At 43.5% G+C, this 26656-nt stretch overlaps 1 long non-coding RNA gene across 2 annotated transcripts in view; it reads right to left on the reverse strand.

Annotated features, from left to right (window-relative positions):
• The window catches only part of LOC140198857 (uncharacterized), a 59681-nt gene that overhangs the window by 27752 nt on the left and 5273 nt on the right, over positions 1-26656 (reverse strand). The window lies entirely within an intron of this gene.

Raw genomic sequence — 26656 nt, forward strand, 5'->3', positions numbered from 1 at the left:
ACATGATAGGTATCACAGAGCTACAGCTTCAGCTGTTATGGTAAAAAGTTTCACATTTTCCTGTGCATCACCATTCAAGTTATAGAATCTTATGCACAGCGACAAATGAAATTTGTTGCAAAAACTTATAGAGTCATAGAGTACTACAGCTCAGTAACAGGCCATTCAGCCCATCTAGTCCATGCTGAACTATTTTTTGTCTAGTCTAATTGACTTGCTCGCAGACCATAGCCCTCCATATCCCTCCCATCCATGTACCTATCCAAATTTCTCTTAAATGTTGAAATCGAACCCAAGTCCACCACTTCCACTGGCAGTTCATTCCACACTCTCACCACCCTCAGAGTGAATAAGTTCCCCTTAAATATTTCACCTTTCACCCTTAACCCGTGACTTCCAGTTCTAGTTCTAGTTTAACCCATTATCATTGGGCAATGGATACAAAATACTGGAGAAACTCAGCAGGTCAGGTACCTCTTTGGAGAAAAATAGAGTCAACGTTTCAGAGCAAGTCCCCCATCAGGATTTCCAGCATCTGCAGAATCTCTTGTATTTAACATTATCATTGTCAGTGATGACTTATCAAAGAGCATCTGACATTCAATTTGCATTTCAGTCAAGTTTCTTTCATTCTCCTCTATTATGAAGAAATTAAAACCAGCCTAAGCTGGAGGATTCCACTACCATGCCCCTGGTGACACGACATGACCATGAGCATGTCAACACACCTCTTGATGAGCCCGAGGTCCCTGCTGTTATTCCACCCATGGAACATAGGATTTGAATGGGGTGGCTCATCCGAGCTCCAGACAGCCTCAATGCCAGTTTTAGTGAATTTAGTGAATTCTGGGGTGGGGGGGGGGGAGGCTCTGTAGGGTAATGCATTTGGGAGAAATGTGCATAATTCATATCCACCAACATTGAGTTGGGGTTCACTTTACGATGCTAGTCTGACTTGATGACGTAGTTATGTGAAGTTTATAACCATGCTTAAAATGTTCTATGTTTGGAGGACAGTAAAGGAGTTCTGATGGTTTCACCTTTCACCAAACAGCTTTTCTATTTTGTTTATGAAACCATACAGGCATAATATAAAATATAAATCAATGTCAATGATTTAGGTCACCTGAGCATTAAAAATTGAATCTGTCTTTGCCGTGTGGAGGATGATGTCAGAACTAAGTCTCATCAGTGAACTCAGTGCAATAAGCTCCTGATTATCGCTATGAATGCAAATTGCACCCAGTGGCTCCAGTTTATGCTAGTAGAGGTTTAAACATGTGGTGCATGACTTGTGTTGGAAAACATTAGGACAATTAAGGTGAACTGCACACAGAGGTGTCTGTTCCAACATTAGTAGGGAGAATTTGTTATGTACTATACTATCGTGCTGCTGCTACATCCATGACAATTATACCCAGTGCACGTATCCCCTTGACAATAAAGTTTCGACCTGAACTCGTAACATCACAGCTGATACTGAATGATGAAATGAGTACAGAGTTAAGAAGATTTAAATGGCAGAAATGAAATATATTAAATAATGTAATTAAACTCAGAGGATCAAACCCCCTATGTGACAATCGGGTCTGATGAGGTGTTAACCTTGGACCCTGCAGGACGCAAGTACGGAAATTGCTGGGACTCTAGCAGAGATATTTTAAATATTCTTAGTGACAGGAGAGGTACCAGAGGGCTGGAGGATAGCCAATATTGTTCCACTGTTTAAAAAGGGCTCTAAATAGAACCCAGAAAATTATAGGCTGGTGAGTCTGATATTAGTTGTGGGAAACTTATTGGAAGGTATTCTAAGGGACTAGATATATAAGTATTTGGACAGACGTGGACAGATTAAGGATAGTCAGCATGGTTTTGTGCATGGTAGGTCATGTCTAACCAACTTCATAGCGTTTCTCAAGGAAGTTATCAGGCAAGTGGATGAAGGCAAGTCAGTAGATATTGTCTATGTGGACTTTAGAAAGACATTTGACAAGGTCCCGCATGGAAGGCTGGTCAAGAAAGTTCAGTTGCTCAGCATTCAAGATGAGGTAGTAAATTGGATTGGATTGGATATTGGCTTTGTGGGAGAAGCAAGAGAGCGGTAGTAGAGGGTTGCCTCTCTGACTGGAGGTCTGTGACTAGTGGTGTGCCACAGGGATCGCTGCTGGTCCTTTGCTGTTTGCCAACAATATCAATGATCTGGATGATAATGTAGTTAACTGGATCAACAAATTTATGGATAACACTAAAATTGGGGGTATGGTGGACAGTGAGGAAGTTTATCATGGCTTGCAGAGGGATCTCTATCAGCTAGAAAAACGGGCTGAAAAATGGCAGATAAAATTTAACACAGATACGTGTGAGGTTTTGCACTTTGATAGGACCTAACAGGGTAGTTCTTACGCAGTGAACAGTAGGGCACTGAGGAGTGTGGTAGAACAAAGGGATATGGGAATATATAATTTATTGAAAGTGGCATCACAGGTGGATGGGGTCATAAAAAAAGCTTTATAAAGAAATATATCAACGTACAGAAGAAAGGATGTCATGTTGAAGTTGTATAAGACTTTGGTGAGGCTTTGGAGTACTGTGTGCAGTTTTGGTCACCTACCTACAGGAAAGATATAAACAAGGTTGAAAGAGTGTAAAGAAAACTTACAAGGGTATTGCCAGGTCTGGAGGACTTGAGTTAAAAGGAAAGACTGAATAGATTAAGACTGTATTCTTTAGAGTGTAGAAGATTGAAAGGCAAAATAATACAACTGTGGCTGACAAGGGAAGTCAAAGCTAATGTACAAACAAAAGAGAGGGCATACAACAGAGCAAAATTAGTGGGAAGGCATAGGATTGGGAAGCTTTTAAAACCCTACAGAGAGCAACTAAAAGAATCATTAAGATCATTTTGGAATGTCTGTTTGGTACTTCCTGCTCCCTCCCCTCTCCCTGCCCTCAGTACACAATAGAGACCCATATCAGAATCAAGTTTATCATCACTCACATAGGTCATAAAATTTGTCTTTATGTGGAAGCAGTACAGTCCAATACATAAATTACTACAAAAGTGCTATGTGTGTGTGTGTGTGTCTAAGACTTTTGCACAGTACTGTCTACAACTGATTGAGATGATAAAGTGATAAAATGGATCAGCAAATTTGCAGATGTAACAAAGATTGGGAGTACCATCAACAGCAAGGAAGGCTCTCAAAGCTTGCAGTGTGATCTGAATCAGCTGGAAAAATGAGCTAAAATGCAAAATGGAATATAACACAGAAAAGTGTGATGTGTTCCACATTGTTAGGGCAAACCATGGTAGGACTTACATAGTAAATAATAGGGCACTGAGGTGTGTGTTAGAACAAAGGGATTTAGGAATATAGATCTATAATTCCTTGAATGTGGTGTTATCGATGATGATAAAGAGAGCATTTGTCACAGGACCTTCAAAATTCAGATCATGAGTATATGAATGTAAATGTTAAGTTGAAATTGTATAAGACACTGGTGAACTGAATTTGGAATATTGTGCGCTTTTCTGGTCACCTACTAACAGGAAAGATACCAATAAGCTTGAAGGAGTGCAGAGAAAATGTACAAGAATGTTGCTGGGTTTTGTGGACCTGCATTATAGGAAAAGGCTGAACAATCTTCAAGCAGGCTTATTTATGCCAGTGCCCAAGAAGGACGTGGTAACCTGCCTCAATGACTATCAGCCAGTGGCACTCACATCCACAGTGATGAAGTGTTTTGAGAGGTTAGTGATGAAATTCATGAACACCTTCCTGAGAAGTGACTTAAATCTGCTCCAATCACACACACAAAATGCTGGAGGAACTCAGCAGGCCAGGCAGCACCTATGGAAAAGAGTATTATTGACATTTTTGGCTGAGACCCTTCAAAGTGAAGGTTTTTGGCCCGAAGTGTCGACTGTTTATTCATTTCCATAATGGATTTCCAGCACAACAGGTCCACAGGAGATGCTGTTTTATTAGCTACTCGCTCAGTCAACCCTGGGAAAACTAGACAGTAAAGATCCATATATCAGGATGCCTTTTAGTGACCATAGCTCAGCATTTAATACTATCATCCCCTCAAAACTAATCAATAAACTTCAAGTCATTGGCCTCAATACCTCCTTGTGCAATTGCATCCTTGATTTCCTCACTTGCAGACGTGAATCAATTTGGATTGGCAACAATATGTCCTCCACAATCTCCATTAGCTCAGGTCCACCATAAGGCTGTGTGCCTAGCCCCCTGCTCTACTCGCTTTACACTTATGACTGTGTGGCTAAGCAAAGCTCCAATGCCATAATCAAGTTTGCTGATGATGTCACTCTTATTGGCCGAATCAAAGGTGGTGACAAACCAGCATATAGGAGAGAGATTGGAAATCTGGCTGAGTGGTGCCACAACAACAATCGCTTAATCAATGCCAACAAGACCAAGAAGCTGACTGTTGACTTCAGGAGGAGGAAACTGGAGGTCCATGAGGCAATCCTCATCAGGGGATCAGAAGTGGAGAGAGTCAGCAACTTTAAATTCCTCAGTGCTATCATTTCATGACCTGTCCTGGGGCGAGCATGCAAGTGCAATTCCAAGGAAGGCACGGCTGTGCCTCTACCTCCCTAGGAGTTTGTGAAGATTCAACATCCTAAACTTTGACAAAACTTTTATATGTCGTGGAGAGTATACTCACTGGCTGCATCACAGCCTAGTATGGAAATATTAATGCCCTTGAATAGAAAATCCTACAGAAGATAATAGATATGGTCCAGACCATCACATGTAAAGCTCTACCCACCATTGAGCACATCTACACAGAGCAATATCACAGGAAAGAAGCATCCATCATCAGTGAGCCCAACCACCCAGGTCATGTTGTCTTCTCACTGCTGCCATCAGTAAGAAGGTATTGGAGTCTCAGGATTTATACACCACCAGAATCTGGAACAGTTATTACCCCTCAATCATCAGGTTATTGAACCAGAGGGGAAATCTTCAGTTAACTTCACTCACCCCATCACTGAATTGTTCCCATTGCCAATGGACTCACTTTCATGGACTCTTCATCTCATGTTCACAATATTTATTGCTTATTTATTTATTTACTATTATTTCTTTTTTTTCTTTTGTATTTGCACAGTTTGTTTGTTTTGTACATTGTTTGTCTACCGTGTTGGGTGCTTTCTTTCATTGATTCTGTTATGGTTTTTGGACTTACTGTGTATGCCCACAAAAAACAGATCTTAGGGTTCTATATGGTGACATTTATCAGAATCAGAATTAGGTTTCATATTGCTGGCATATGTCATGAAATTCTTTGATATGCAGCAGCATTACATTGCAATACATAATAATTAAAACAGTAAATTAAAGCATGTTGTATATACACTGTTACATAACCAGCAACAATGAATATCAATCGAGTCAGGTTACATAAAAACAACCAAACATTTATTAAACATGGATAAACAATAAAAAACAAATGATAACCTTAACCGGAAGTTAACTGCTATTCGGTTGTTCAACAAATCACCACTCGGTTCTGATTCTTAAAGCGATAAATTCAGAAACAGCTCTTAAAGCGGTAAAGTCAAAGTACAGTTCTTAAAATGGTAAATTCGAAAGTCCAACAGATTTATACATTCAATTGGGAGAGACTTCTCTGGAGAAGGATTTCTTCATAGACATGATTTTCCTACTGGTTCTGTCCAAAGGATTCACGATGAAAGAAATAAATGGCTTAAAACAACTGACCTTAATTTCCAGAGAGCAAACCTTGCATGAACTTTCGGCAGGAGTTATCTTCGATGCAGGTCATTACTTCTTCAACAAAGACTCAGTAAGGTCGATCCTTTATTAAACTGCCATACATTCCTGAATTCTCTAAATCCTTCATATCCTGTACTTCGATAAAGTCTTCACTCTCCAATACTACTGAAAAAAGGTACATCAACAAATCTAGCAGAATTTGCCAGTCCAGCACTACTGTACTTTGCAACAGAACGTAACACTCCGTTTTAAAAATGAAACTGCGTCATAAAACAAATACGCAACGGAAACGGAGACTCTGACTAACGTTCTAGCTGGAAAACTAAAAACTAACTGCGTCACCAGGGGTCTTCCCTTTTATATCAGTGGTGAACATGTCATCACGTGACCTCACATCAGCGGGAAAATTACATCAGGTGACCTCCAAAAGACCATCACATGATTCTCACAAGAAAGTCACAAGATCTCCTTGAGGTATGTAACAACACACCCACACACATATATACTGTATATAAAGTTAAATTAAGTAGTGCAAAAGTGCAAAAAGAGGGGGAAAAGTAGTGCAGCAGTGTTTATGGGTTCAATGTCCATTCAGAAATCCGACGGGAGATGGGAAAAGCTTTTTGTGAAATGTTGAGTGTGTTGTTTTCAGGCTCCTGTACCTCCTCCTTGACAGTAGCCATGACAAGAAAGCACATCCTGGGTGATAGTGATGCCACCATCCTGGATGCTGGGGAGGCTTCCACCTATGGAGTTAACTCAGTTTACAATTTTATGTAGCTAATTTCGATCCTGTGCAGTGCCCCCATGCGAGAGGGTGATACAGCCAGTTAGAATGCTCTACCTGGTAAGTCTATAGAAATTTGCAAGTGTCTTTGATGACATACGAAATCTCCTCAAATTCTTAATGAAATATATCCATTCTCTTTGTAGTTGTATCGAAGAGTTAGGCCCAGGATATATCCTCAGAGATATTGACACCCAGGAACTTGAATCTGCATACTCTTTCCACTTCTGATCCCTCGACGAGGAGGGATGTGTGTTCCCTCGCCTTACCATTTCTGAAGTCCACAATCAATTCTTTGGTCTTACTGATATTGTTGCAAGGTGGTTGCTGCAACAGCACTCAACCAGCTGATCAACCTTGCTTCTGTACGCCTTCTCATCACCATCTGAAATTCTGCCACCAATAGTTGTGTCGTCTGCTAATTTATAAACGCCATTTGAGCTGTCTCTAGCCACATAGTCATGGTCTAGATAGAGTAGAGCAGTGGGCTAAACACACATCCTTGAGATCCCCCAGTGTTGATTATCAGAGTGAGAGATGTTATTTCCAATCCATACAGATGTGGTCTTTTGATGAGGAAGTTGAGGATCCAGTTACAGAAGGAGGTATAGAGGCCCAGGCTTTGGAGTTTTTTGGTCAAAACTGTAGGAATGATTGTGTTAAATGCTGAGCTGTTGTCAATAAACAGCAGCCTGATGTAGGTATTAATGTTGTCCAGGTGATCCAAGGCCGGCTGAAGAGCCAATGAGATCGTGTTGGCTGTAAACCTTTTCGATTATGAGAACACCCAGTCCTCTTTTATTGTCATTTAGAAATGCATACATGCATTAAGAAATGATACAATGTTTCTCCGGAGTGATACTACAGAAAACAGGACAAACCAAAGACCAACACTGACAGAACCACATAATTATAACATATAGTTACAGCAGTGCAAAGCAATACTATAATTTGATGAAGAACAAACCATGGGCACGGTAAAAAAAAGTCTCAAAATTCCCCGAGTCAATCGACTCCCGAGTCCCTGATAGCAGGCGGCAAAAGGGAGAAACTCCCTGCCATAAACTTCCAGGCACCGTCAACTTACCGATGCCTTGGAAGCAGCCGACCACAGCCAGCACTGAGTCCCTCCATCCGAAAACTCCGAGCCTCCGACCAGCCCCTCCGATACAGTCTCCCGAGCGCCATCCTCTGCCGAGCGCCTTCAACCTCGCCCCGGCCGCTGGAACAAGTAAAGCTGAGGATTTCGGGGCCTTCTGCTCCGGAGATTCCGGTTACCACACAGTAGCAGCAGCAGCGAAGCAAGCATTTCAGAAGTTTTCCAGATGTTCCTCCGTACTCTCACGTCCGACTCCATCAAATCAGAATTGTGCACGGTCCCCTACTTGACAGATTACAGATATCATTCACTGGAGAGGCCGCGTGCGCTGCCGTCGCGCCACCATCTTCTCCCCCCTATCATGAACTTTTGTGGTGATAGGCAAATTGCAGCAGGTCCAAGTCCTTTCTGAGACAGGAGTTGATTCTAGCCATGATCAACCTTTCAAAACCCTTCATCACCACAGATGTGAGACTACAGGATGATAGTCGTCAAGGCAGCTCACCCAGCTCTTCTTGGGCACTGGTATTATTGCTGCCCTTTTGAAGCAGGTGGGAATTTCTGACTACAGCAATGAGACATTAAAAAATGCCTTTGAACACACCCACCACCTGGTTGGCACAGACTTTCAGATCCTATCAGGTACACCACTGGGGCATGTCACCTTGTGAGTGTTCACTTTCCTGAAAGACCTTCTGATGTCGGCCACTGAAACAAAGATCACAAGGTCATTGGATGCTGCAGGTATACTCATATTTTATTCTCCCTTTCAAAGTGTGCATAAAAGGCGTTGAACTCATGTGGAAGTGAAGAATCACTGCCATTCATGATACTAGGTTTCGTTCTGTAAGAAGTAATACTACCTCAGAATTCTCACTTTTCACTGGGGGACGGGGACTAATTAGACATTCCAAATCTGACCACTCCTTCCCCTCACTCCTCAGAAACGATAGAACCCTGTCTTTGAAGTTTCCACTCCCACTTGACTTGTGACTCGGCCCACTCCGCTACATTCCCCTCCTCCCTGACAGTATGGACAGGCCATGGCCCCGCCTCACCTGGAGCACCGATAAAAGTGGGCAGTTCCACCGCCATTAGGTCAGCGCTAGCCTGAACTAAGACAAGGTTTGAGCCCGCCGTTTTATCAAATCTCCACGCTACAACCACAACTTTGCCAACAGCTTTAACCGTACTCAGAAATGAAATTAACAATTCATTCGGGGTATGAATATCCACCCCACTCAACATGCACGCATTAGTTACCGGTAACCCCACGGAGGCACACCACTGCTCCACCCCAGCAGCATCCATACCAGCACAGACTTAAACACACACCCCACTGGTTCAATGCTCTGGGCAATCACACAGCAACAAACGGAATCAATCCCGGGACAATACCCCCACAATTGTAACCCTCAGGTTCAGCCAGCACCTGTTTGTCTCGGGTAAGACAGCCTCTGGCCCAGCCAAACTGAGAAATCTCGTTTGTGTGAACGCTGCGTGATGTATTGCCTGGTTATAAATCTGAACCACAAAATATCAGGCAGTACAGCATATGCAATAAAACGATTGAACTTTATAAATCTTAATCTGACTATAGGGTTAGTAAAGAAAATAAAAGGAAAAAGGGTCCATTTTAATGAAACAGTTTAAAGTGCACGTTGGAGCTCAGGGATTCGTCCATTCATTCCCCACTGACCTCCTCCGAGCATCGTTGACCATCAATCCTAGTCCACTCCATCCGCGGGTCTACCAAATCTTCCATTCATGTCTTCTCTCTTCATCTCTTGCCGACAAAAGACTGCCAAACCCCTGTTCCCAGACCCACAGGCAAGAACAACATGCCTCTCACTGGATAGCACACGTTCCAAAGCTCCATTATCTCTAGTCATAACTTAACATTGCTGCTACAGAGAAACCATTACTCTAGCAGTGAAACATTACAGCGCATTACACAATGATCCTCCCTTCCTTCCTTCCAGTCACGGAAGGGTTATGCTGGGACAACCAAGGGTGCCTAAGGATCGGGAGTATGTGAGGAGAATCAATGACAGAGAAACAAATGTCCTCCATGTGATCCTCTTGTCCTCATCTGCAAGACCAATGTCTGCTGCTGGATCTGCCCAGAACCAAACGGACAGCCATCCAAGAGAGATGCGGGCATGGGCTGGCTCAACTCCTGCAGTGACACGTTGAGCCAATGGGCAAACCCCAAGTCCGGGAAAATTCCCACTCCCCCTGAGTCCAGAAAAGCATTCACCTCTTGTCGGTCCACACCCCAGGAGGTCTCCACCCTCAGCGTGACACCAAAATCCATGAGGTTGGAAGTAGTCCTTCACCTTAAGCTCCCTAATCAAACCTGGATCATTACATAACACTCTAGTGGGCTCAACCACAAGCTGCTCCAAAAGGCATCTCGTAGGCATTCTACAAATATCCTTTCGGGAACCAGTGCCAAACTGATTTTCCCAATCTACATCCATATTGAAATCCCCCATGTCTATTGCCACATTGCCCTTTTTGTATGCCTTTTCTGTCTCATGTTGCAAAAATGTTGAACACCTAGACGTGGTGGTAGGGAAACTGGATGAGTATTTTGAAAACCAGAAATGGAAAGTGAAATCACTGCGATTTTCAAAGGAAGGAAATGTGACACGATTTCCAGTTAATACTCAGAATGTTAACATGTCAGAACTGGCAAACATATTGAAGAATAACCAGTTTTACAAGGAAGTAGTAATCCTAAACCTAAAGCACTTCATGACTCAGTGATACTTCTATGTATAAGAATGGATAGATCAACTGTCCGCTTTCTCCAAAGTATGTGGCAAGTCCTTCAAGATGTCTTCTCGGCATTTAAACTTAGGGCTGTCTGACAAATTCCATTTGTGCTTAAAATATCTGGTTCTAACAAAAGCTGTCCTAATATATCTCATGCTTGTCTGCAACAAATAGCTTCTTCCATGACCTACTGCGTACAAAGGCATGCTGATTATCCCTAATCAGATCCTGTCTATCCAAGTACTTATATATCCTTTCCCTTATGATAACTTACAAAAATGTAATGACAACTGATGTCAGATTCACTGGCCTGTATTTTTCTGACTTATTCTTACAGCTTGTCTTGAATAAAAGAACAACATTATCTATCCTCCAATCCTCCAGCACCTCACCCACGGCTAGTGCTGTTTTAATTATCTCTACAATTTCTGCACTAGCCTCTCACAAGGTACAGGGAAAACCTCGTCTGGCTCTGCAGATTTATCCAATCTAATTTGGCTCAAGACAGCAAGCACATACTCTTCTGTAATCCAGATATGTTCCAGGCCTCATTCCTCTTTTGCCTCAGTTCTATAGACCCTGTGTCTATCTCCTGAGTAAATATAAATGCAAAAAAAATCATTTAAGATCTCTTCCATCTCCAAGCATAGATTACCACATACAAAGTAGTTAAGAACCATGTACCAGTGGAAACCATTGAAAGGGTGCAGAAGAGATTTACAAGGATGTTGCCTGGATTGGGGAACATGCCTTATGAGAACAGGTTGAGTGAATTCTGCCTTTTCTCCTTGGAGCAGTGGAGGATGAGAGGTGACCTGATAGAAGTGTAAAAGATGATAAGAGGCATTGATCATGTAGATAGTCAGAGGCTTTTTCCCAGGGCTGAAATGGCTAATATGAGAGGGCACCATACTAAGGTGCTTGGAAGTAGGTACAAAGATGTCAGGGGTAAGTTTTTTTTTTTTTTACGCAGAGTGGTTAGTGCGTGGAATGGGCTGCTGGCAACGGTGGTGGAGGCGGATACAATAGGGTCTTTTAAGAGACTCCTGGATAGGTACATGGAGCTTAGAAAAATAGAGTGCTATGGGGAACCCTAGGTAATTTCTAAAGTAAGTACATGTTCGGCATAGCATTGTGGGCTGAAGGGCCTGTATTGTACTATAGGTTTTCTCTGCTTCTAACCACACTAATCTAGAAGAGGATCAGCGTTGACACTTGCTATACTTTTGCACTTAATATATCTAGATAAGCCCTTGGGATTCTCTTTCACCTTCTCTGCCAAATGAACCACATGTCCTCTTTCAGCCCTCCTCTTCCATTTTATGTATGCCCCAAGCACCTCATTTGATACTAACTGCCTATACAAGTTATGCACTTCTTCTTAACCGGGGCCTTAATATCCATCAAAAACGAAGGCTCTCTAAACATGTTAGCCTTGCCTTTCATTCTAACAGGAACATACAAATTCTGTACTCTCAAAATTTCACTTTTGAAAACCTCCCATTTACCAAGCATCCATTTGCTGGAAAACAGCTTATCCTTTACCAAACCTGTCAGGTGTCTTCTGATGCCTTCAGAATTGGTCTTTCTCCAATTTAGAATCTCAACTTGAGGACCAGTCCCATCTTCTCCATTATAATTCTGAACACTTGCTCCCCTGCACACAACTTCTGTCATCTGTCCTGTTTCATTCTCTAAAAGGAGATCCGGTACCATACCCTCTCTAGTTGGAACGTCTACGTATTGATTAAGGAAACTTTCCTGAACATTTGACAAACTCTATCCCATCAAGTCCTTTTACAGTATGGAGACCCAGTCAATATATGCAAAGTTAAAATCACCTACTTTTACAACCTTGTTCTTCTTGCAACTGTCTGCTATCTCTACAAATTTGCTCCTTTAAATCTCATTGATTGTTGAAAAGTCTATAATATACACCCATTAGCATGGTCATCCTTTCTTATTCCTCAGTTCTGCTCATATTGTCTCAGTAGACAAGATCTCCAATATGTCCCCTCAGAACACTGCTGTGACATTTTCTCCAATGTGCAATGCCACTCATCCTCTTTATTAGGTGATGATTATATAATTATTATGAATTATATGATGATGGTATAATTATTATTAACTGTTTGGGTGAGAGTAGCCTGAACCATCAGGTTCTTGAACCAGGGAGGTTAATCTCACTCAAATTCACTTACCCCAGGACTGAACTGTTCTCACAACCTATGGACTCATTTTAAAACATAGGAACATAGAAAGTAGGTGCAGGAGTAGGCCATTCGGCCCTTCAAGCCTGCACTGCCATTCAGTATGATCATGGCTGATCATCCAACTCAGAACCCTGTACCTGCCTTCTCTCCATACCCCCTGATCCCTTTAGCCACAAGGGCCATATCTAACTTCCTCTTAAATATAGCCAATGAACTGGCCTCAACTGTTTCCTGTGGCAGAGAATTCCACAGATTCACCACTCTCTGTGTGAAGGAGTACACAGGAGCACAGGAGTACATTCAACCAGAGACTCATTCCACCGAGATGCAACACAGAGCGTCATAGGAAGTCATTCCTGCCCGTGGCCAACAAACTTTACAACTCCTCCCTTGGAGGGTCAGACACCCTGAGCCAATAGGCTGGTCCTGGACTTATTTCATAACTTACTGGCATAATTTACATATTACTATTTAATTATTTATGGTGCAACTGTAACAAAAACCAATTTCCCCCCGGATCAATAAAGTATGACTATGACTATGACTAAGAAGTTTTTCCTCATCTCGGTCCTAAAAGGCTTCCCCTTTTATCCTTAAACTGTGACCCCTCGTTCTGGACTTCCCCAACATCGGGAACAATCTTCCTGCATCTAGCCTGTCCAATCCTTTTAGGATTTTGTACGTCTGAATAAGATCCTCCCTCAATCTTCTAAATTCCAGCGAGTATAAGCCTAGTCCATCAAGTCTTTCATCATATGAAAGTCCTGCCATCCCAGGAATCAATCTGATGAACCTTCTTTGTACTCCCTCTATGGCAAGAATGTCTTTCCTCAGATTAGGGGACCTCAGATTCCTCGGATTAAAGGTTTCTTCATGTCAGGTTCTCAATATTTATTGTTTATTTATTTATTATTAATATTCTGTTTGTTTCTTTGTCTTTATACTGTTGTTTGCCTTTTGTACTTTGGTTATTTGTCTGTCTTGTGTGTGGTTTTGCATTGATTTGTGTTTCTTCGTATTTACTGTGAATGCCCACAAGAAAACAAATCTCATGGTAACAGATGGTGACATATATGTACTTTGATAATAAACTTACTTTGTACTTTGAATCATCACTAAATATCCTATGATGTAGGTTTTGAGGTACAAGAAATAACAGACAAATGTTGTTCTACTGTGGCAAGAGTTTGAAGTTTTCTTACGGTTTTAGAACGAAGATTAGGATTCTGATCTATTTATATGCCTTTACAATGTAAGACTAATCTTAGCTTCCTTAATTAAACATGGATAAGCTATTTACTTTCTTATATGGCCTTATTTTCTAAATGAAATATATCCATTGAGAACTTTGAAATATATCATGAAATGTCTGACACAGTTTATATACTCTCGTACCTTTCAGTCTGGTTTCTCATAAACACAAAGTATTCTGCAGATGCTGGAAATACAGAGTAGCACACACAAAATGCTGGAGGAAGTTGACAGATCAGGCACTAGCCATGGAGAGGAATAAACAGTCAACATTTCAGGCCAAGACCCTTTATCAGGACTAGAAAGATAGAGGGAAAAAACACAGAACAACAAGGTGAGGGGAGGGGAAGGAGTACAAGCTGGAAAGTGATAGGTGAAGTCAGGTGGCGGGAATGTAGGTAAGTGTTGGAGAGGAGATGAAGTGAGAAGCTGGGAGGTGATAGGTGAAAGAGGTAAAGGGCTGAATAAGAAGGAATCCAATAGGATAGAAAAGTGGACCATGGGAGAAAAGGAAAGAGAAAGGGCACCAGAGGGATGTGATAGTTAGGTGAGGAGAAGAGAAAGGATAAGAGAGGAGCCAGATTAGGGAATGGAAATAAAAAAGGGAACAGGGAGAAATTGCCAGAAGTCAATAACCCAATGTTCATGCCATCAGGTTGTAGGCTACCCAATGAAATACAAGGTGTTCCTCTTGCAACCTCAGAGTAGCATTACTGTGGTGTAGAGGAGACATTCAACAGACATGTCAGAATGGAAATGGGGACTAAAATCTATTTTCTCAGTCCTTTTAACCAACACTTGTTAATTTAAGTTTCAGATCTGTTCGTCACTCTCAAACATAGAGGGTGGTTGAAGTTGAAATGCACTGCCTAAGAAGACGCTGGAAATAAGTACCCGATGAATATTTAAGAAAAATCTAGATGAACATATGAACCATCAAGGCATAAGGCCAAGGACCAATTGGTGCTCGTCAGTGGGTTGTTATTGATAGCTACTTGCAGGTTGAGTTGGTGGTAAGGAAGGCAAACACAATGTTAACATTCAATTTGAGAGGACGAAAATATAAAAATAGGATGTAAATTTAAGGTTTTACAAGGCACTGATCAGACTGCACTTGCAGTATTGTGAGCAGTTCGAGGCCCCTTACCTAAGCAGGGATGTGCTGGCATTGGAGATGGTCCAGACTTCAGAGGATGTTCACGAGAATAATCCTGCTATGAAGAGTTAACATATGAGGAGCATTTGATGACTTTGGAAGAATCGGGCGGAGCTAACTCGATGGGCCAAATGACCTAAACCTGCTCCTAGACATAGCAAAATCTCAATCCTAGGTCCAGTCCTATCCTTCCACACATAGAATGGGAAGCCCATTCTGTAAAAGGGCTGGATGGTTTGGAGTTTGTAAAATGTGTACAGGATAGTTTTTTGAAGCAATACATAGAGGTACCAACTACAGAAGGGGCAGTGTTGGATCTCCTGTTAGGGAATGAGACAGGGCAGGTGACGGAAGTATGTGTTGGGGAGCACTTCGGGTCCAATGATCACAATACAATTAGTTTCAGTGTAATTATGGAGAAGGATAGGACTGGACCTAGGATTGAGATTTTTGATTGGAGAAAGGCTAACTTTGAGGAGGTGCGAAAGGATTTAGAAGGAGCAGATTGGGAAAATTTCTTTCATGGGAAGGATGTAACAGAGAAATGGAGGTCATTTAAAGATGAAATTTTGAGGGTTCAGAATCTTTATGTTCCTGTTAGGTTGAAAGGAAAGGTTAAAAGTTTGAGAAGAATTAGAGGACAAAAGTTTAGGGGTAACATGAGGGGGAACTTCTTTATTCAGAGAGTGGTAGCTGTGTGGAATGAACTTCCAGCAGAAGTGGTTGAGGCAGGTTCGATGTTGTCGTTTAAAATTAAATTGGATAGATATATGGACAGGAAAGGAATGGAGGGTTATGGGCTGAGTGCAGGTCGGTGGGAATAGGATAGGGTAAGAGTTCGGCACGGACTAGAAGGGCCGAGATGGCCTGTTTCCGTGCTGTAATTGTTAGATGGTTATATATGGTTATAGTCTTACAGTTAACCAATTGGTGAACCAATGTACATATTTCTGTGCTGAATGACTCTATGATCCTATTTTCCATTTTTAAAGAACAGGTAGAATTATATGATGATTATATAATGATTATGAATTGTTTGGCTGGAAATCATCACTAAATATCCTACCAGGTTGATTTAGGGGCAAAAGACAAAGAAGGCAAATTTCCACCATGCAAGAACTTGAAAGTTTTCTTATATTTTTACAACTAAACAACTAGCAAAGTTTTTGATGACTTGTTTGTAAAGATGACATTGACAGGTAAAGATACATTGTTTATAAAGTCCTCAAACTTCATACTAGACCTTCGACTCATAAAGGAGAATGGGGCAGTCATAGATGAGAGCTACGAGGAGGTAGTCACACCTAGGCTGCCGGAAGCAGGTAGTTGAGTGACAGGCAGAGGTTGGGGAAGCGAAGGTGAGTAGACAGGTAGTGCAGAGCACCCCTGTAGCCATTCCCCTGAATAATAAGTTTACTATCCTGGATACTGTTGACAGGGACGACCGACCAGGGGTGAGCCATGGTGGCAGGGCCTCCAGCACTGAGTCTGACCCTGTGGTGCAGAAGGGTGGGACAGAGAAGAGGAGAGCTGTCGTCATTGGGGACTCTATAGTCAGGGGAGCAGACAGAAGATTTTGTGGACATGAGAAGGACACCCACATGGTTTGTTGCTTTCCGGGTGCCAGGGTCCAGGATGTCTCTGACCGGGTGAACGACATCATGGTATGAGAGGGAAAGCAACCAGAAGTCGTGATATGTTGGTGCCAATGACATAGGCAGGAAGAGGGATGAGGTCCTGAAGTGTGAGTTTCAGGAACTAAGCACAAGGCTGAAGAACAGGACCTCAAGAGTGGCGTTCTCAGGATTGCTGCCAGTGTTACGTGATAGTGATGGTAAGATTTGGAGGAGATGGCAGTTGAATGCGTGGCTGAGCAGTTGGTGCAGGGGGCAGAGTTTTAGATTTTTGGATCATTGGGACACCTTCTGGGGAAGGTGGGACCTGTACAGATTGGATGGGTTGCACCTGAACTCGAGGGGGAGCAATATCCTTGCAGGTAGCTTTGCTAGCTTGGTTCGGGAGGATTTAAACTAATTTGCAAGGGGGATGGGACCCAGAGCAATAGAGCAGTGGAAGTAGTACATGGAGTAAAGCCAGATCTAACATATAGAGAGGCTTTAAGGAAACAGAAGCAGAATAAAGGGTGTAAAGGTAGGAAGGTAGAAGGGCTAAAGTACGTATACTTCAATGCAAGAAGCATCAGGAACAAAGATGATGAACTGAGAGCTTGGATACATACATGGAATTATGATGTAGTGGCCATTACAGAGACTTGGCTGGCACCAGGGCAGGAATGGATTTTCAATATTCCTGGATTTCAGTGCTTTAAAAGGGATAGAGAGGGGGCGAAAGGGGAGGATGGGTGGCATTACTAGTCAGGGAGACTATTACAGCTGCAGAAAGGGTAGGTAATGTAGCAGGATCCTCTTTTGAGTCAGTATGGAAGTCAGGAGCAGGAAGGGAGCAGTTACTCTATTGGGAGTATTCTATAGGCCCCCTGGTGGCAGCAGAGATACCGAGGAGCAGATTGTAAGGCAGATTTTGGAAAGGTGTAAAACTAACAGGGTTGTTATCATGGGTGACTTTAACTTCCCTAATATTGATTGGCACCTGAATAATTCCAATGGTTTAGATGGAGCAGAGTTTGTTAAGGCAACACTCACAACAAGCTGGAGGAACTCAGCAGGTCAGGCAGTCCGTGGAAACGATCAGTCAACGTTTCGGGCCAGAACCCTTCATCAGGACTGAAGAGGGAGGGGGCAGAGACCCTAAAAGAAGGTGGGGGGAGGGTGGGAAGGAGAAGGCTGGAAGGTTCCAGGTGAAAAACTAGTAAGGGAAAAGATAAAGGGGTGGGGGAGAGGGAGCAGGGAGGGGATAGGCAGGAAAGGTGAAGAAGGAATAGGGGAAAGCACAATGGGTCATAGAAGGAAGCAGAACCATAAGGGAGGTAGTAGGCAGCTGGGGGAGGGGGCAGAGTGAAACTGGGATAAGGGAAAGGAGGGGGAGGGAATTACCAGAAGTTGGAGAATTCAATGTTCATACCAAGGGGCTGGAAATTACCCAGACGGTATATGAGGTGTTGCTCCTCTAACCTGAGTTTTCTGGACAATAGACCTCACCAGTTCCCCACTACCACTACTCAGACGGTATATGAGGTGTTGCTCCTCCAACCTGAGTTTAGCCTCATCATGGCAGTATGGACATAACCGAATGGGAATGTGAAGCAGAGTTGAAGTGGGTGGCAACTGGGAGATCCTGTCTGTTGTGGCGGACAGAGCAGAGGTGCTCAACGAAGCGGTCCCCCTATCTGTGTTGGGTTTCACCGATGTAGAGGAGGCCGCACCGGGAGCACCGAATGCAATAGATGACCCCACAAATGAAGCGTTGCCTCACCTGGGAGGACTCAAGGCCCTCCGCTACTTTCTGGACAATAGACCTCACCAGTTCCCCACCACCACTACCTTCCTCCGGTTGGCAGAACTGGTACTCACACTTAATAACTTCTCTTTTGGCTCTTCCCACTTTCTTCAGACCAAGGGTATAGCTATGGGCATTCGCATGGGCCCCAGCTATGCCTGCCTCTTCGTTGGTTATGTGGAACAGTTCGTGTTCCAAATCTATACTGGTATTGCTCCCCAACTTTTCCTTTGCTACATTGACGACCACATTGGTGCTGCTTCCTGCACGCATGCTGAGCTCGTCAATTTCATCGACCTTACTTCAAACTTCCACCCAGCCCTCAAATTCACCTGGTCTATCTCGGACACTTCTCTCCCCTTTCTTGATCTCTCGGTCTCCATCTCTGGAGACAGACTGCCCACTGACATCTTCTACAAGCCCACTGACTCTCATAGCTACCTCGACAATACCTCTTCCCACCCTGCCACATGCAAAAATGCCATTTCCTATTCCCAGTTCCTCCGTTTCCACCGCATCTGCTCCCAGGATGAGGTTTTCCGTTCCAGGCCATCTCAAGTGTCCTCTTTCTTTAAGGATCATGGTTTCCCTTCTGCCGTCATCAATGATGCCCTTACCCGTATCTCCTCCATTTCCCACACTTTGGCCCTCACCCCATCCTCCTGCCACCACAACAGGGACAGAGTTCCCCTTATCCTCACCTACCACCCCACCAGCCTCCGGTCCAACACATTATCCGTCGCACCTACCGCCACCTTCAAAAGGACCCCACCACTAAGCACATCTTTCCCTCTCTACCCCTCTCCACTTTCCGCAGGGATCGTTCCCTCCGCGACTCCCTGGTCCACACGTCCCTCCCCACGGATCTCCCACCTAGCACTTATCCCTGTAAGCATAAATTCTACGCCTGTCCCTACACCTCCTCTCTTGCCACCATTCAGGGCCCCGAACAGTCCTTCCAGATGAGGCAACACTTCACTTTTGAGTCTGTTGGGGTCATCTATTGCATCCGGTGCTCCCGGTGCGGCCTCCTCTACATCGGTGAAATCCAACTCAGATTGGGGAACTGCTTCATTAAGCACCTCCGCTCCGTCTGCCACAACTTCAACTCTGCTTCACATTCCCATTTGGATATGTCCATACATGGCCTCCTCTACTGCCAAGATGAGGCTAAACTCAGGTTGGAAGAGCAACACCTCATATACCGTCTGGATAGTCTCCAGCCCCTTGGTATGAACATTGAATTCTCCAACTTCCGGTAATTCCCTCCCCCTCCCTTCCCCTATCCCAATTCCACTCTGCCCCCTCCCCCAGCTGCCTTCTACTACCCATTGTGCTTTCTCCTATTCCTTCTTCACCTTTCCTGCCTTTCCCCTCCCCCACCCCTTTATCTTTCCCCTTACTGGTTTTTCACCTGGAACCCTCTAGCCTTCTCCTTCCCACCCTCCCCCCACCTTCTTTATAGGGCCTCTGCCCCTTCCCTCTTCAGTCCTGATGAAGGGTTCTGGCCTGAAACGTTGACTGATCATTTCCACAGATGCTGCCTGACCTGCTGAGTTCCTCCAGCTTGTTGTGAGTGTTGCTTTGACCCCAGCATCTGCAGAATATTTTGTGTTTAAAGTTTGTTAAGTGTGTCCAGGACGTATTGCTTTCACAGTATCTTGACAGGCCGACTAGGGGGAATGCCATACTAGATCTAGTATTAGGTAACGAACCGGGTCAGGTCACAGATCTCTCAGTGGGTGAGCATCTGGGGGATAGTGACCACCGCTCCCTGGCCTTTAGCATTATCATGGAAAAGGATAGAATCAGAGAGGACAGGAAAATTTTTAATTGGGGAAGGGCAAATTATGAGGATATAAGGCTAGAACTTGTGGGTGTGAATTGGAATAATGTTTTTGCAGGGAAATGTACTATGGACATGTGGTTGATGTTTAGGGATCTCTTGCAGGATGTTAGGGATAAATTTGTCACGGTGAGGAAGATAAAGAATGGTAGGGTGAAGGAACCATGGGTGACAAGTGAGGTGGAAAATCTAGTCGGGTGGAAGAAGGCAGCATACATGAGTTTAGGAAGCAAGGATCAGATGGGTCTATTGAGGAATATAGGGTAGCAAGAAAGGAGCTTAAGAAGGGGCTGAGGAGAGCAAGAAGGGGGCATGAGAAGGCCTTGGCGAGTAGGGTAAAGGAAAACCCTAAGGCGTTCTTCAATTATGTGAAGAACAAAAGGATGACAGGAGCAAAGGTAGGACCGATTAGAGATAAAGGTGGGAAGATGTGCCTGGAGGCTGTGGAATTGAGTGAGGTCCTCAATAAATACTTCTCTTCGGTATTCACCAATGAGAGGGAACTTGATGACGGTGAGGACAATACGAGAGAGGTTGATGTTCTGGAGCATGTTGATATTAATGGAGAGGAGGTGTTGGAGTTGTTAAAATATATTAGGACAAATAAGTCCCTGGGCTACTCCACGAGGCGAGGGAAGAGATTGCTGAGCCTTGGGCTAGGATCTTTATGTCCTCGTTGTCCACGGGGATGGTACCGGAAGATTGGAGGGAGGCTAATGTTATCCCCTTGTTCAAAAAAGGTAGTAGGGATAGTCCGGGTAATTATAGACCAGTGAGCCTTACATCTGTGGTGGGAAAGCTGTTGGAAAAGATTCTTAGAGATAGGATCTATGGGTATTTAGAGATTCATAATCTGATCAGGGACAGTCAGCATGGCTTTGTGAAGGGCAGATTGTGTCTAACAAGCCTGATAGAGTTCTTTGAGCAAGTGACCAGGCATATAGATGAGGGTAATGCAGTGGATGTGATCTACATGGATTTTAGCAAGGCATTTGATAAGGTTCCACCTGGGAGGCTTATTCAGAAAGTCAGAAGGCATGGGATCCAGGGAAGTTTGGCCAGGTGGATTCAGAATTGGCTTGCCTGCAGAAGGCAGAGGGTCATGGTGGAGAAAGTACATTCAGATTGGAGGGTTGTGACTAGTGGTGCCCCACAAGGATCGGTTCTGGGTCCTCTACTTTTCCTGATTTTTATTAATGACCTGGATGTGGGGGTAGAAGGGTGGGTTGGCAAGTTTGCAGATGACACAAAGGTTGGTGGTGTTGTGGATAGTGTAGAGGATTGTCGAAGATTGCAGAGAGACATTGATAGGATGCAGAAGTGGGCTGCGAAGTGGCAGATGGAGTTCAACCCGGAGAAGTGTGAGATGGTACACTTTGTTAGGACAAACTCCAAGGCAGAGTACAAAGTAAATGGCAGGATACTTGGTAGTGTGGAGGAGCAGAGGATCTGGGGGTACATGTCCACAGATCCCTGAAAGTTGCCTAACAGGTAGGTAGGGTAGTTAAGAAAGCTTATGGGGTGTTAGCTTTCGTAAGTCGAGGGATAGAGTTTAAGAGTCGCGATGTAATGATGCAGCTCTATAAAACTCTGGCTAGGCCACACTTAGGGTACTGTGTCCAGTTCTGGTCGCCTCACTATAGGAAGGATGTGGATACATTGGAAAGGGTACAGAGGAGATTTACCAGGATGCTGCCTGGTTTAGAGAGTATGCATTATGATCAGAAATTAAGGGAGCTAGGGCTTTACTCTTTGGAGAGAAGGAGGATGACAGGAGACATGATAGAGGTATACAACATATTAAGAGGAATAGATAGAGTGGACAGCCAGCACCTCTTCCCCAGGGCACCACTGCTGAATACAAGAGGGCATGGCTTTAAGGTAAGGGGTGGGAAGTTCAAGGGGGATATTAGAGGAAGATTTTTACTCAGAGTGGTTGGTGCGTGGAATGCACTGCCTGAGTCAGAGGTGGAGGCAGATACACTAGTGAAATTTAAGAGACTACTAGACAGGTATATGGAGGAATTTAAGGTGGGGGGGTTATATGGGAGGCAGGGTTTAAGGGTCAGCACAACATTGTGGGCCAAAGGGCTTGTACTGTGCTGTACTATTCTATGTTCTATGTAAACTGCACAATCAGATAACCAACCAAGTCCAAAGTAGCTGTGCAGGAAATCAAAACCTCCTGCAGAGATTCAAGACTGCTGGCTAAAGACAACTAATGATGAGCAATTTTCCTGGTGACATCTTCATTCTCTGAATGAATACTGTATTAAAAAGGGCTTAGTTTTTATTCAGACTGACACAGCACAATGTAACAGAAAGGAGTGGAAGTTTTGGCAGAGAACAGCAGAAGAGCTACTTCAGAAGACAGCTCACAAGAATAAGAGCATCACATAAAGATTAATCTCCTAAAGTGTAAATGTAAGTTAATTTCTATTGGAAATATTTCAAAATAAGTGCACAAAACATTGTTCCTAAACCTATCTCAGATAGTCTAATGACACAGAATATTTCCAGTGCAGATGATTAGTTTGAAAATATCCTAATGATCTCACTTTGTTTTTTGTATTATTTTATTAAGACCAGAACCACAAGCAGCAAATAATTTTATCCCTCCTCCACCCTGGCCTCCCCTTGAGGACATTGAGGCTAGCTCTGTTTATGTGCCATCCATCTTTCTTGAGTATGTTGTCCCTGTCCTGCAATGTCCCAACGTTTTAGGACCACGAGTTCCATCCTCCTGCACCACTCTAACTTCTTTATCCTAGCATTCAGCATAGGGATTAATCAGGAAAATTCTGCTCCTGAGTTCCCTCCTCGCATGACGGAACCACAACTCTTTTTATCTGTATTTATCTGTAAAGTAAAGATAAGGTAAAGTAAATTTATACTGAGATTCATTTTCATGCAGGTATTCACATTAAATACAAAGAAACACAATAGAATCAATAGAAAAACTGCACACAACAAAGAAAACAACCAATTTCCAAAAGATTTCAGAAGTACATTACTTAAGGGGAAATTGCCAACTTCAGATTAATGCAATAGAAGTTCAGAAAAAGTCTATCTAGATGTTCTGTGAGTTGCCTGCAAAATGTCAGTGTGCATCAACAGCACCATCTCTGTCTGTGCTAATCAGTTTCATTTCTTTTTGTCCCTCAATTTAACTACACTGGTATCTAGGTTTATTGTTGTCACATGTACTGAGATACGGTCAAAAGCTTTTGTATGCATGTCATCCAGTCCAATCATCAAGGTACATCAAGAAACACAAATTGCAGAATATAGTTTTGCACTCAACAGAGGAATTCCAGTGTAGATGTACAAATAAAGCGTCATGTTGTGGCAGACTGGGAGATAAAGAGTTCAGCTTTGGCACAAGAAATCTGTTAAGAAGTCTGATAAGAATGAGATAGAAGGTTACAGTATTTGATTTTGGTGGTACTTGCTCTCAAGCTTTTGTGTCTTCTGTCCAATGGGAGAGAGGTGAAGAGAATTCCTACAGGGCTCCGACATCCTCAGCTTCCAGACATCCAGGATGTTTAGAGTGTGGGTCACCATGACTGCACTGCGTTAAGGGTGAGTACGATAGTAAAATATAGAAATGCAGGATGACTCATGAAGTTGGAGGACAGACAAGTGCTTTTATAATCACCATTGTGAGTGCCATTCGATGCTCTATATCAGAGGTGGATATAACCAGAGGACATAGGTTTAAGTAAGGGAGGAGAGAATTAGAACGAGATATGAAGAGGACAGTCTTTGCCCAGAGAATTATAAGTACCTCTAATGCAGCATCCAAGGGAGTGGTTAAAGCAGGATCACTGACAGCATTTAAGAAGTTCAATATGTTCAATGGTTCAATTTAAAATCAGAGAATGTATACAGTATACAACCTTAAATTCTTACTCTTCACAGACATTGACAAAACAGATGAAAAACCCCAAAGAATGAATGACAGGAAAATGTTAGAAGCCCAAAGCCACCCCCTCCTCCCATGCACAAGCAGCAGCAAAGCATCAATCCTTCCCCTTACTTATTTCAGCAAAAAGCATCAGCCACTCGTACCACCCACCAGGTAAGCAACAGCAAAGCCCCCAAAGAGACCTTGATCTAGAATCCATCAAAACCACTGTGTATCCCAATAGTTTTTATCTCACACACACACACTCACTCACTCTCACATCAGAGTAAGAAAGTAGGGGGAGGTAGGAAGAAGTACAAGGTGGCAGGTGATAAGTGAAACCAGGTGAGGGGGGAGGGGATGAAGTAAAGAGCTGGGAAGTTGATTGGTGAAAGTTGATCGGGGGAGTGGGACTAAATGGGAGAATGGATCAGCTCATGATAAAATGGCGGAGCAGACTCGATGGGCCGAATGGCTGACTTCTGCTCCTTTGTCTTATGGAAAGAGATAAAATGCTGGAGAAGGGGGAAATCAGATAGGAGAGAACAGAAGACCATGGAAGTAAGGGAAGGGGAAGAACATTGATGATGGAGGAAGGAAGAGGAGATATCAGTATCTCAGCTGTTCCGGAATGAAAAGCCTCATCCTGAGAGCAGATGCGGTGGAGTTGGAGGAACTGAGAGAAGGGGATGGCATTTTTACAAGTGACAAGGTGGGAAGAGGTATAGTCCAGACAGCTGTGAGAGTCAGTGGGTTTATAAAAGGTATTAGAAGATAGACTGTCTACAGAGATGGAGACAGAAAGATGGAGATGGGGACGGAGGGGTTGCAAATGGACCAATAAAATTCGAGGCTATACCAAGCTGTGTTAGTTAATACAGTATGATTGGGTTTTAGTGATTCAGGTCTGGAATTATTGGTAAACGAGGACTTTTGGAAGTAAAAACATGAGGAAAAGAGCTAATGCAAGACTATGGGTTCAACTTAATAATAGAAACCTTGTGGCAAGAGAACAACCAGGTAACAATGGTGATTTCATTGACTAAAACAAGACTTGCCCTGTCCAATAGTCCATCCCAATCAACCAGAATAACAAATAAATTAAATACATCAAGTAATCTCTCACACTTCAGTAGCAGGAGCCTGAAGAACCTAGGAAAGTTATTCAAAAAGTGGGTCAGACAGCCTTTGTTTTTTTGGGGGGGGGGGAAGATACAGTCAATGTTTGGAGTTGACACTTCATCTGGGCTGAAAGATAAGGGGGATATACCCAGTTTAAAAAGATGGAGGGAAGGCGTGGAGAATGAGCTGTCAGGGCATAGGTGAGCCAGGTGAGGGGAGGTTCAAAGTTCAAATGGCATTTATTATCAAAGTAGGTATACAGTATGCAACCCTGAGACTTGTCTTCTTCGCAGAACAGCACAGAACAAAGAAACGCCACAGAATCCAGTTTACAGAAAAAACCCGCACAAGACCATCAGACGTGCTAAAAAATAAATCACGCTAAAAGCAAACAAATAGCACAATACAAATTGAATATCAAATCGTGTAGAGTCTCCAGAAGTGAGTCCAGAACGACCAGCCGCCGAGACGAGTAATGCCAGTCAGCTCGGGCACAGCCACCAAGTCAGTCAGTCAGTTAGTTCAGTGCAGTGTCGATTGCTGTGCGTCTCAAATCGCGCTGAGGACGTTAAACATCAAACCTCGGCCATGAGCCAAGAGCCGATCGAACTTTCTAGCGAGGGACCCAGGACTCCAGCACCTTCCGCCGGCAGCAGCGAGAGGGAGACCGCTCAAACGCAAGCAGCCGGCACTTTTGGTTTTCCGCTCTCGGTGCTTTAATCGGCATGGAACCGCGCACAGGTTCGTATGCCGCCTTAACGAAACGACGCAGCGTACATGCCCCGCGACGGTCATGGCTGCTAGCCACGCCGAATCCCCTTGGGAATGGCTCAAGCGCCAGGTCATTCAGTCAGCCCAAAAATACATTCAGAAATCGCAAGTTTTCAGGCTGCAATTCATCTCAGTTCTGAAGAAGAATCTGTAAGATGCCCATGTTTGGTCATTGGCGCCTCTTGCCAGTGATAAACAGATGAGATTCTATTGTATTTGTTATACCTACTGTGAATACCCACAGTAAAAAGCCTCTCAGGGTAGTGGTAGTAAATGGTGACGTACAGTATATGTACTTTGATAATAAATTTACTTTGAAATCTGAACTTTGGGAGTAACTTCAGAAGCTAGGAGATGAGAGGTCGAAGTGACAAATAAAACTGAGACTGATGTCATCTGACATGAGAGCAGGGTAGGGAAGTGGAGAGGGGTTAGGAGAATGGTTGGGGGGGGCTGGAATCCAGTGGGGCCAATGAGTAGAGGATAGAGGAGGATGAAACTTGTTGATGAGGGCCAGGTAGATCAGGAGGAGAAA

This window comes from Mobula birostris, chromosome 6 (genome assembly GCF_030028105.1).
Source record: "Mobula birostris isolate sMobBir1 chromosome 6, sMobBir1.hap1, whole genome shotgun sequence".
NCBI lineage: Eukaryota > Metazoa > Chordata > Chondrichthyes > Myliobatiformes > Myliobatidae > Mobula > Mobula birostris.